Raw genomic sequence first — 12275 nt, 5'->3', positions numbered from 1 at the left:
AAAACAAAAGAAAACATCTCAGCCGGGCTCACCAGTTAGCGTTGCTGCTGATCACGGCCCCACAGGCAGTGCCAGTGTTTCGCAACAGTCGCTTTCTTCGGCTGTCAGCGTGCATCCTTTAGACACCAGCAGGAAATACAGCGCGAAACTGGAGACAGGAAATCGTTTAATGACAGAAATTGGCAAAGACAGGTGTAATCCTCAAGCTACTTTTAACTCATTTTAGGAAATGAGCGGGTATCATTTTGACAGCATCCCTTTAGCAAACAAAGGTAGAGATTCCCACGGTAAGATGCGGTCTTCCCAGAGGACCCTGTCCTAATTCTGTTGGTAAACGGAGAGTGCCAGCTTTATCCCAGCAGGAATGAGAGTTTTTGTGAAATCAGTCTAGAAAAGTACATTTTAAGTTCAGTTTTTGGTGCTATTTAATGCTATTGTTAAATGACGGCTATGGTGTGATACAGATTGAAAGAAGTACGTAAGTACCTGCCCTTGATTTCGTACCTGCCCTTGATTTCACAGCTGCTGTATACACACCAGTTTTGTCTCTGATATTGCCATTTCTTTACCTGTAACTCCTCCTTTGCTGCAAACTTTGGGCCAGGTTCATTTCATCTCCAGCACCTTCCTTACCTGTGGACTTACTCTCTGCTCATCTCATGCCTTTTCTCATTAGCCTGAAACACATAGGTTTGCTTCTCAATTCTCTATTCCTCGTTCATTTTATTTGGTTGGTTGGTTGGTTGGTTGTTTTTTTTTTCACAAAACTCCAGGAAGCATCAAATTTAAACCGGAGAGATGATTTGCATCCTGGGAATAGTTCAAGGTTCACACTCCTCTACTGCTCCTCATCGCAACCAAGAGCCCCGCAGCCTCGCTGACAGCTTCCACGCACGCAGACAGGGCAGCTGTGGGGAAAAAAAAAGGACAAACACCACCCCTCTCCAGCTGTGCCGTCACATACACAGACAAATCCTGCTAGGAAATGACAAGGAACAGCTAAAGGAAATGGACTTCAGAGATACAAAACGCTCATCGCTGCCTCCCTAGGAACGGGTGAGATGAAAGAAGAGGTGTCAAATCCAAACCAGACCCTGCACGTACACCTGCGACTGTGTACACACAGCCATCTGAACCTGCAGAAGACAAAAAGCAGACGAACAACTCAACTTGATAAGGCAATATGGGTATTTATGTTATTAAATGCTAATGACTGCACATAAGCCAGAGTATAAACCTGGCCTTTGTGGAATGGGGGAGGTAAATAGAAGTTAATCATCGTTTTCTTGCAGTTCTGCTTTATGGATGTGAACGCTTGAGACTGAAGGCAGTGCCTGCATCTCCTATTGAGTAAGGCCCTTGAACTTCCTTTTGGTTTTATTCAAATTACTGCTAATTATTAAGACTCATCCAGGCAAACTCTAGTGCTGTTTAGAAACAGCTTCTGGCATTCTCAGTTTTAAAAAGTTACCAGCAAATTGAAGAAGACAAGAGGAAGGATTCTTTTTCCTGCCAGAGCATATAACTGTGCACATAATACTACTTAATCAGCAAAATGCTGGTGGTTTTCCCAAAGAGCAAAGTTCTGGGGAAGGAGCCCCAAAATCTTCCGTGAACTCCTGTGGACTTCTGTGCTGGTAGAAGGAGAGTTGGACTGGCTGTGTGCCGTATCAGATTGCTCTGCCACGTCTTTGTCATGGACAGTGAAGTCCCAGCTGCTGGAATCACAGCTTCTTCACTTTCATCTGAACCTGGTGTGTTGCTAGCTCTCAGCCTTGCAGATAAACGTCGTCATGTGAAGCAGGCACAACCTGAAAGTCCACCAAGTGGAACTGAAAGAACTCAACAGGTTTTGCCTTGGTTCTGAATCTCGCCTTGGAGGATCAGCTTATTCTCATTGGATACAGCAACGCTTCAGGTTTTTTCCTGAGCACCATTATCATTTTGCCCCCTAGGTATCTATCAGGGTTAATAAGGTCAACCAGCGAGGAGCATATTGCACACTATGTCATCAAGACAGACTTGGGTCAAAATTCTTCTGTCATTAGGAATCTTTCCAGATTTGTACCAGAAGATGCATAGGGATGAAGTGGCGCATGAGGACATTTTGGATAACTCTTTGATAATATATTGGAAGCAGAGGTGGGAACGGACCTTCATTTACAAAGGATTGGAGAGTCATGAATTCAGCATCTGGAGATGGTATTGGGGGGCTGCTGTATATTTTTCATTTATTCTTTTGATAATGCCATTTCTCTGCTTTTTCCTTCTCTTCTCCAGCAGACAGCTCTTGCATCAAAATACTTATTTTTTAAAAAGACTTTGTTGCTGGACAGTCACTAACATGCATGACCCCTCAAAACCTGTGGGTTTTAAACCCAAGACCAAGCTGTGATTCAAAGTATCGCAGTGAGCACCAAGCAAAGTACCGCAGTGAGCACCAAGCAAAGCATCTGTGTCCTCCAGAGCAATGTTCAGGAGGATGAGTCACAGCACCTGCAGGGAGGGAAGAAGGAGTCAAACTGATTTTCCAAAGTACTGACCGCTGACATGTCATGGGGGTGATGGGGCCTTAAGGGAGGGGAAGGACAAGAAAGGACAATGGTATTACTAGTTTGTGATACGGTGTGATAATGACATGTTTGCAGAATTAAGAGGAAGCTTGTTGCATGGTTGTTCTGGACCTTTCTGCCAATGTCTTTGGAAAAAGAAATGAGCTTGCTGAAGCCTAAGCTGGGGAGGTTATATTGGGACAGGACACATTGGCAGCAGGGCACAGACAAGCCCAGTCACTGCACAGACTGCCCCTGTTCCTCCCGCTCCCCAGGACCCTCCTATTACCTAGCATCCTTCGCTTTCGTTACTCCAGCTGAAAAAATAGTTTCATTTTCATACAAAGTTCTCTCCCCAGAGAGAAACTATGGCCCTTTTGAGCAGATGTATAGCTGTAGATCTACATATTTAGCAGAATTTATTCTACAGAATTACTGAAAACTGAAGTCGCATGCCAAGGTTGATATGCTGAAACTGCGTGTCTAGATTTTGGACAAAATTTCAACAAAGCCTTTTGATGTAGTCATGTCAACATAATAAAAATTTTGAAAGAAGTATAACCCCTCCAATAAACTAATATTCTCTTTTGCTTTGAAGTATTACTATTTGTGTTCAGTAGAGCACTTCCAATTGCAGAACTCCTAAAGCCATAAGAATTCAGATGGTTAGCAAAAATGGTATGTCTTCAAGATGTGCCTCCCCTACTAAAACGATTTGATTCAGCTTAGTCTGTGGGACACATAAGACAGATAATAATTAATTTTCCATTGCTGCTGTTAAAATGTTTTATATAAATGTTTTTTTGACTAAATTAAACCTCCTCTTCTCTCATCTTATTTTTTCCATATTCATTAAAAAAAAAAAAAAAACTTCCAAATATTCCCAAAACTTTCTGGTAGGTATTTTAATGAAAATAAAAAAATGCAAAATGTGTATTGTATTTTCATTTCATGAAAGATACAGAGGATATATTTCAATGCACCAGATGACCAATATTTGGAGTACTTGACCATCCAAAGAGAGAAGAAGATACAGGCATGTATGTTTTCAGACATATTAGCAATCCAATCTCATGGCGTCATGTCAGGTTCAACAATATTAGAATATGATAAAATAATAATTTTTCAGTATTTTAGCCGCTACATGGCTACTTGACATAAAATTCTAGCTAAATGGAAGAATGAGTGGTTTGGGGAGTTGATAGGAGGATCAGCTGTCAGTTGTTCAAATCCAGCTCGGGTTGCCAACAACAATACTGGAACTACCACTGCTACCACCTGACAGCTGTTTGGCTTAAGTGAAATGAGTCAGTGGACTACTCCGATAGTTTTAGGTTACCTGTCCCTCCAGTTTCTAGACAGCACCATAAAATCTCTCAGACCAGTCCCTAGAAGAGAGATATCAACGCGCAAAACTCAGTGAGGATGTCTTGAGTGATGGTAAGCACACCCATAAATAAGAAACTTCAAGACGGAACAACAAAACCCTCTGAACCTTAAAAGGGCAACCTTCAGTGCAGGGCTGGGACAAAGTGGCTGCTGTTATGGCTTTCTGAAGTTCTCCTGGTGATTTCCTCAAGGCCAAATCCTTAATTGTCACTCTGTCCCTCTAGGTGGTCCAGGAGTGTCAGGTTTTGGACTTACTGTTCTTGGACAGATCCTCGCACAACATTCCTATGTGAATAAGAAAGAACTGAGGTGCTTTGTCCCGGACAATGGTGACAGGGTTTGATCCTTGCTAGGACTGACATTTACCCTCTCCCTGGGCTCACATGGTCCTGTTCTCTCTCCCACCACACACAACCATATGTATGAGGGTCCATCTCCCTACCTCACCAGCAGCCAATCCAGTGCCACCTCCTGTTGTTAGAGGAGTCTCCTGGGCCAGAGCTAAACAGCACAAGTCAGACAAGTCTCAGCAGTAGGGTGGGCAGTACATGTGTGGCTGGAGCACCTCAGGGAGAGCCTGGGGACAGCGTGGTGGACAGGCTGCTGGGGCAAGACACACGGTGTTGGAGGCAGGAGAAGAGCAGGTGAGAGGTTTGCCATGAGCTACATCACCACTATTCTGTAGATATGTAAGGCAACTCTTCCGTTCTGCTGACTTAGCACTCTCACAAGCCCCATGCTCATTCTTCAGTGCAGGAGAAGAAGACAACCTGAGCAGCGTTGCGACAAAATTCAGTGCTGGCGCAGGAGAGGTTCCCTAGCTGAGAAGGTCTCAAGATTAATGTGCGGCAGGTTCGCAGACAGAGGTGATGTCTTTTACGAGCCCTGCCTCGGTGGCCGGCAAATCCCAGGCAGGACCAGCAGCGGCTGTGACCAGGGTGAAGGTCCAAAGCCACGGTGGGGTGCGGACCCCTCCTTCGCGTTCCTCCTGGGACGTAAAGGTGAGGTCCCCATGGGCAGGCAGCAGGCAGGCAGGCGAGCAGGCAGAGATGACCCTGCACACAAGCGCCGCTGTGTTCTCACTCAGGCGTCTGAGCCCTTGATGTTCCCAGGAAAGGAGGCTCTCGCCAGCTCCCAGAGCCGACCGCCCCGGGGCAGAGCAGAGGAACAAACTGCATCTTTCTTTATTTTTTTTTTTTTTTTTTTTTGGAAGCTACCAGGATAAGAAATCCCGATAAATACTTTCCTGGAGGTGAAAGGCAACTTCTAACAGCTGTTCCTACGAAAGGTCCTTGTAGCAGCACAGTCTCGGTCTCAGCACAAGATGTCATAACACCCGGGATGGGAAGGGGTTTTTTTTTCAGGAGCGAGGAGGTAGAAGTGGATTTCAACGGGGGGGGGGGAAGCTCAAAAGCTTCCTTTCTACGTTCTCCACAGAGAACATGGCATTTTCAGGAGAAAATTTGAATACCAAAATATTCGAGCCAAAAAATAAAGTTTTTAATTTTTGGCAGCTCAGGACAGGTTTAGGCTGCTCAGTTTTTGACAGTAAAGCAACATATATTCGCACCATTTTTTTTTCTTCTTCTTTTACAGAATGCTGACATTTTCAAATGCATTTTCTCTCAAAATGCAGTTTCTCTTGAACATTTTCAACAACGCTTTTTCACGGCATTTAATTCAGAGGGTTTCTCACTGCCAGGGGAACAGCCGAGGATCCAGGGAGGAGCTGTGGAAATGTTTTAGGCTGTGCAGACTCTCGGGAGCAGCTTGGATCGGCGCTGGACCCCTTCAACCCTGGCCTTTGGCAGTGGCTGGTGTTGTCGGAGGCTGAAGCGGGGCAGGGATGCGGCAGAGCTCCCAGTCCGCTTCTCCAGGGGGAGAAAGCCAAAAAGGGGTGGGTGGGAGGAAAAAGAGCCAAGTCAGATGCACCTTCGAACAAATCGTGCAGTCTTGGCAAGACAGCGGAAAAAAAGCAGAATATGCCGTGCCCCGGCATCGTCTCGCCGCTCATCCCAAGCCTTGCAGCCAGCGAGAGCACCTCCCAGCTGGACCACAGCTGTAACGGAGCAGGGACTGTCCCCGGCGCCGGCAGCCAAAAGCAGAAACCCAAACCCCCGTGTTGCTACATTACGTGGTAGCTGGGATTGGTATAGAGGGTCCTCTGTCCATTCCTGCCTTTGCATATGTAAAAGCCAAGCGCAGGCAGCTCTGGGCGAAGCCCTCGGGGGTCAGTGGTGGCACCCATCCTGCTCTGCTCAGAGCAACCTCCCTGGGCCATCCAACGGGGGGACACAGCTTGGAGAGCCATGAGAATGTCTTGGGACAGAGCAGGCGGAAAACACTCACATTTAACTGAATTCACCCACAGTTTCTTACTGGGTAGAAACGTTATACCACTATTTTGGCTATAGGCATCTTTCCTCCTTCAGGCCAGTCCACCTCGGCTAACTTCCAGCCAGAGGAACCCCCGTTTCATACACAGAGCATCAGAGTATTGCACACGCATAACCCAAACTGCCAAAGACAGCCACCAGAAACTACACTGAAAGTGAATGAAATATGTTGATGAAATCCCACTCCCCGGCTCATTCAGCCGATCAGACTGGAAATGGGGATGGCTAACGGGTTTCTGAGCTCCTCTCAGCAAACAGGGTGGAAATATAAGTCTTGGTTTGGTGCATGCCCAGAGTGTTGAACTAATAACACTTGTCTCACATGTAAGCAGCTGCAAAACCTGATATTTACACAAGGATTCACAGAGATGAGAAAAGGCTGCTTTTTTTTTCTAAATGACAGGCTCTGGTTCAAATAGGAATTAATTTGGGAAAACCCTCTGGTCTGTGTCATACAGCATGCCAGGTTAAATCACGACAGTAGACTTTTTTTTTTTTTTTATAATTGAAGATTGGCTTTAAAGCACTGACATCGTTCCCACATCAATATAGCAGCATTTTTACCTACCAAAGCAGCCATCATTTTGCATGTCAAATAGATTGTGAGCAAAACAAAACTCTGTCTTTGAAAGCAATCAATCAACGAGCTCACAAATGCACTTGGTATAAACCCAAATACACCCAAATACACTTGCCGGGGGGGAGCTACGCTTGCCGGGGGGGAGCCACTTTTTTGCAGAGCTGCCGCTGGTAGCGCACACACGCTCGGCTTACCTTTGACAAGGCGGCTCCAATTTCAAAGCTTAGAGGTATTTCTATAAATAGGTATTTCTAAGACTCGGGCATCAGATGGCACATGCTCCTGCTGGCAACACAATGGCTGTTGTCTCAGCCATCCAAAAGTAATATGCAGAAGATGTCTTTTATGAGGCCAATTAGCAGAGCTGGAAAACACAGCCCAGTTTTTAGATATCCAAGTCCTGACGTGAGTTACTTTTCAGTTTTCTCAGCTGTACCAGCTGGTCTAATATATCACATCCCCCTTCTCACAAAGCTCGCATCACTTTTATGGAGAAATGATCAAGCAGGTGATGCTTCTGCTGGCAGAGCGCGGCCATGCTAACGGCAGGGTGGATACGGCAATGTCTGATACATCAGGTTGCTGCAGGATTTGGAATAGCTTACAAGCTCCGACTAACCCTCAAACCTGCATGCCTTCTGGGGGTCAGCGTCTGGGGGTCTGGCTAGGTGCATTAGACTGGTCCCAACTCTTTATTTTTTTGAATACCACGAAGGCAGATGAATCTGGCCCTCAGCTCAGGAGTGCTTCTGGCTCCTCATCTAACATCAGCACAACACCAAAGCAGCAAAAGAATGAATGTAAAGGAGACGGGCTCAGTCTCAGCTGAGTTTGGGGTATCTAAGGTCTCACTCCTCATCATATTTAAAATCATATTGTGTTCTAAACCCCTTCCTTTCTCCATCAGAGGTAAGTTTTTTGAGGCAAGAGGCAGAGTGTCCTTCAGCGCCATCAGGGATAGCATGGCAGTTGTCAGTGAAGTTTCCAGCCTTGGCTGTGTGCTGGAACACAAAATGGACAACTGTGGCCCAGAAAAATCCCAGGCAACTTCTCTGACTTCCATGACGCTGTTTCAGTTTTCCTTTAGGTAAGAGTAGTCTTGAGTACATATTCCGTTCTTAAAAAGGAGTGTCTACTGCAGGTCTCGTCCTACGGAAAACTATGGTTATCATAACAGGTTCAAAGTTCTTCCAAACAAAACATTTGGAACCGACGGACACCGTACGTATTCCTTTACCTCCTATTGTTGTAAAGGCTCCAGCTTCTCTGCCTCTGCAGCGGCAGCACATCTGTGCCGCTGTGGAAACAAAACCAGAAAAGTGATGAGGAAAAGAACTATCAAACAGATTTTTGTCTGATGCTTCCATCTTGTGGCCAACTCAGAAAAGAAAAGTTTGGCTCTTTATTTCAGTAAAGGTATTATCAGATGTAAGGAAACACTGGAATTTTTAAAGGTGTCTCAAATCCTTACCTCCAGTTATATGGATGGGGATGAATTGGGGTTGGAAGTTAGATGAGTTTTCCCTTTGAAAAACGTTGAACATCAATGCCAGCTGGAGGAATTGGAAGGGGCTGGTGCCTCCTCCTGTGTTTTGGTCCGACGCGAGCTGGCTGTGCCGAGGGGTGCAGGACAGAGATGGGGACAGGCGGACGAGCCCATGAGCGCTGAGCCCAGTCCTTCACTTTACTGTAGGCATGAGTGCTACAGGGGACTCCCGCAGTGTATGGACTCTGCTTCAGTTCCCAGATTCATGGGCCAGCCCTGGTCCATGAAGGGACTTTCCCGCTTCTTTGGTTTTGAGCATTCAGAAAGATTTCCTTTGGTTCCCTCTGACCTTTCCCGGGGATCACACCAGCAGACAGCTCCTGTACCACACATCCTCTGACGATGGGGATAAGGTGGTGAGACACGGCCGCCTTGCTGAGACAGTTGCAAAGGCACCATGCTTCAGGTTCCCAGAGCCACCTCGGGGTGGCTGAATGACTTGCTTTCTGGCTGATGAACCACTCATGGCAACCCAGAAGCTTAGCCAAAGGTCTGTTTACCTGCATAAACTGAAGTCTCCTGCGCAGGGCCCACGTGGAAAGCCATTCCCTACTTTTCCCTTCCCGTCCTGGCCAGGAGCCCAACCACCTCTGCGGCTCTGGGCACAGTGCCGGTCTCAGCCCAGGTCCTCTCTCCCAGGCAGAATGCCTCTGCCCTGTGCCGCTGCGCTCCCTCCGTACATTTCCAGCCAAATACTTGCAGAGGCCTCGAGACAGGGAGCTAGACGATGAGTGGGAGTCCCGCTAGACATTTGGACTGTGGTTATCAGTGCAGTGAGGGGTTAGGCTTTTGTCCAAAATGGATCTGCTTTGGCAAGAGGGTGAGACACTCACCGTCCATGCTCCCCAACGTGGACACGCACGCTCACAGGCACACACAGCTGTACCCTACACACGGGAGATTCCATCCCCGCTCTGCAGAGGGGAAGAAGAGGATGGAGAACTGAATCTGAGCTCCGTACCCAGCTGCAGGCTTTGGCGTGGGATTTTGGTACCGCCACCCTTTACCGTCCACAGCAGGAATAATGAGTCCGTTAGTCCTCGTGTCTCACACAGCTGCTGAACTTCCAGAAGAGCAGGTGCACGGCTGAGCAGGACAGACGTAAGGACACAAGCGCTGCCACCGCTCCTTCCCGAACCCCTGGTGTGGCATGTCCATGTGGTGTTGTAGGATAAAGACTCCCCTTTGGCAAGGACACAGAGGAGAGGCAACCTGCTCCAACTCTCATCTAAGGCAAGGGCCCAGGCTGCTGCACCCTGTTGGAAGTGAGGAGGGGGTTTGCTTTGCGAGGAAGTGGTGAAGGAGAGGGAGATGTTAGATGGAGAGCTCGTCTCTGAGTGTGTTTTAACAACAGTGACCACTCCATGGGCAGGAGGTTGCTAACCTGCCTGGTCAAAGGGCTTTCCCGCGGCCAGCCGTACCTGGCTCCCGCTGGCAAACCAGCACTGGCTCCAGTGCAGGAAATGCAGCTCACTGGTATAACTCTTTTCGGGTTGCAATCTTGCAGTTATTCTCAAACTCACATTCAGTTACATCCACTGTGTAAAATTAATTGCTGGGGGAGCACAGAACCACAGGACAAAATCTGGCTTGATTCATTAAGAAGGTGAGCTCAGCATAGGTTTAAAAACTCCTGCATCCAGAGGCAGGTAAACCATGACTGTTTCAAGGTGGGGCCATCTAATCCTCTGTCATCATTAAGCGCTTTAGGCTGAAGACCCACACAAGTCACTTCCAGTCCCTTGTTCAAAGCAACCTTTGCATGAAACTCTTTTGTACACCGGTGCCAGAAGTGGCAGAGAGAATACATCGCCGATGTGCAGCGCAACATCCCATGTGTGTGCCCACCAGCAGGCATTGAACCCCCCAGCACAAGAAGGGTTTCCTCTTGTGGGGGAAGCCCAGTGCCCACCCCGGGGAAGATGCTCTGCTCCAGGCAGCAGTCACTGGAGCACCACATCTGCCATGTTTTGGGGGACAACGTGGCTCCCCACAGATGTCACTGGCTACCCAGGTCATTTGCTGCAGGCACTTCCCCACTGTGCCACTGTCCCCACTGCTCGTCATCGCAGCCCGATGGCTGTGCACAGCACTCAATTAACCAAAAAAATTTGGGGGGGAGGGAAACCCCAAGCAAGACCGATTCTTTATAACCATCTTTCAATAAGTGAGTATAGACCCCTCACATATCCTTAAATTATATATCATTTATTGAAATATAGAGATCTTAATTTACAGGATTTTTTCAAAGACAAAATATCAACAGGGGCATTTTTGAAATACATTTTGTGCCTACCATCACTCAGGCCAGTTTGCCCTTCTTCAAACATTTCACAACAGCCACCATTTTGGAAACACTTCCTTTTTTATTATTCTAAAATATAACTTTTGGACATTCAAAGTGCAACAGTTAACGTGCCTGTGGAATATATCACAGTAAAAAAAAATATAAACAAAGGCAGTGATATAGCTGTCATAAATGTTTTGGCAGTATTCTAGAAGTCTATATAAAAATACTTATATACATATTGATGTATAACATCATCATATCTCACGTCCTTCATCATGTAATAGGACCGTTTTGTACAAGTTGCAGACCACGCTGTAAGGAATTGGTTGGCCATTCCAAATCAAAAGCTGTGTTTCGCAGGCTAGCGCTGATTGTCGTTATACAATTACTGTAGCGAAAGGTTTGGGAATATCTCTTCCAGTGGCTTCTCAAAAATTAAGCCATAAAAGAAAAAGTCTCTAATACTGATAATATCGTAAAACTAAACGAATCATCCTCTCACACTTCTCCTTCTCTAGTAAATCCCCTCTCTTCCTCTGCTTCTCATTCCAGTTTCCAGGCCAGCTTATCTGATTCCAAACCTGCAGTGAGCTGGGTTTGGCTAGACCCCCTGCCACAGATGCAGTTCATCTACACGATACTCATGACAGGATGGAGAATCAACATTACCCTGCATCGGAAAGTGAGCCGGCTCTGGTTCACGTCCACCGTTTGGGTCTAGCCCCGAGATGCGCTGCGAGATACAGAATGAAACCGGTGAGGGGAAGGGGAGACCACATGAAAATGTCCTTAAATTCCAGTAACTGGTATAATATAACATGCCAGGGTTGATTTTCAAACCCTGAAGAACACTAGGCCATGTGCAAAAATGCAGGTGAAATTGCTTGCCTAATTTGAATGTGCAGTTGTACTAACTGCACGTGCAAACTAAGGCACGTGTGGTCTCAAGTGGCCGTTCAGATATCTGGGATACCTAATAGATAATTTGTGTTTCCTCAATGCGTAGTTCGTAGCTGGAGGGGGACTTTACACCATCTCATCTGTCCTGGCTGTATCGAGAGTCTTTATATTTCACAGTTGTCCCCGTACAGCGCTCAGTGACACGTGCTTGGCTAAAGCATGGCTCCTGGCAAGACGCTCGGTCTTGATCTGTTGACTGCAAGAAATGAAGGATGTGCCGTCGCTCACGGTTCCTTCTGATTGCCAGCCTCCATCGGGGTTGAAAACGTGGGCGCCTTGCTTCAGGTCTTGTTTTCACATCTGCGGTACGCTCGTACGTGGCCTCAGCCAGGTGACGTTTCGAAACCCAGACCCAGAAGTATTTGCCTGTAACACTGAGAATATTACATTTGCCTTCATTTGATTCGCAACTATCCGCAACGATGAGGTCAAGGGGACTTGTGTAGCTCTTCTGAGGGCCATTTCAAGTTAAACTGTAGTTTCACGCGGCAGCGTGTTCTGTCGGGCACTGCTGGTCCGTCTTTCACACTTCCTAGGGAAAATACTGCAACACAGGGATGAG

The sequence above is a fragment of the Vanellus vanellus genome (assembly GCF_965231255.1).
Source record: "Vanellus vanellus genome assembly, chromosome: 4".
Classification (NCBI taxonomy): Eukaryota; Metazoa; Chordata; class Aves; order Charadriiformes; family Charadriidae; genus Vanellus; species Vanellus vanellus.
This window is presented reverse-complemented; position numbering follows the sequence as displayed.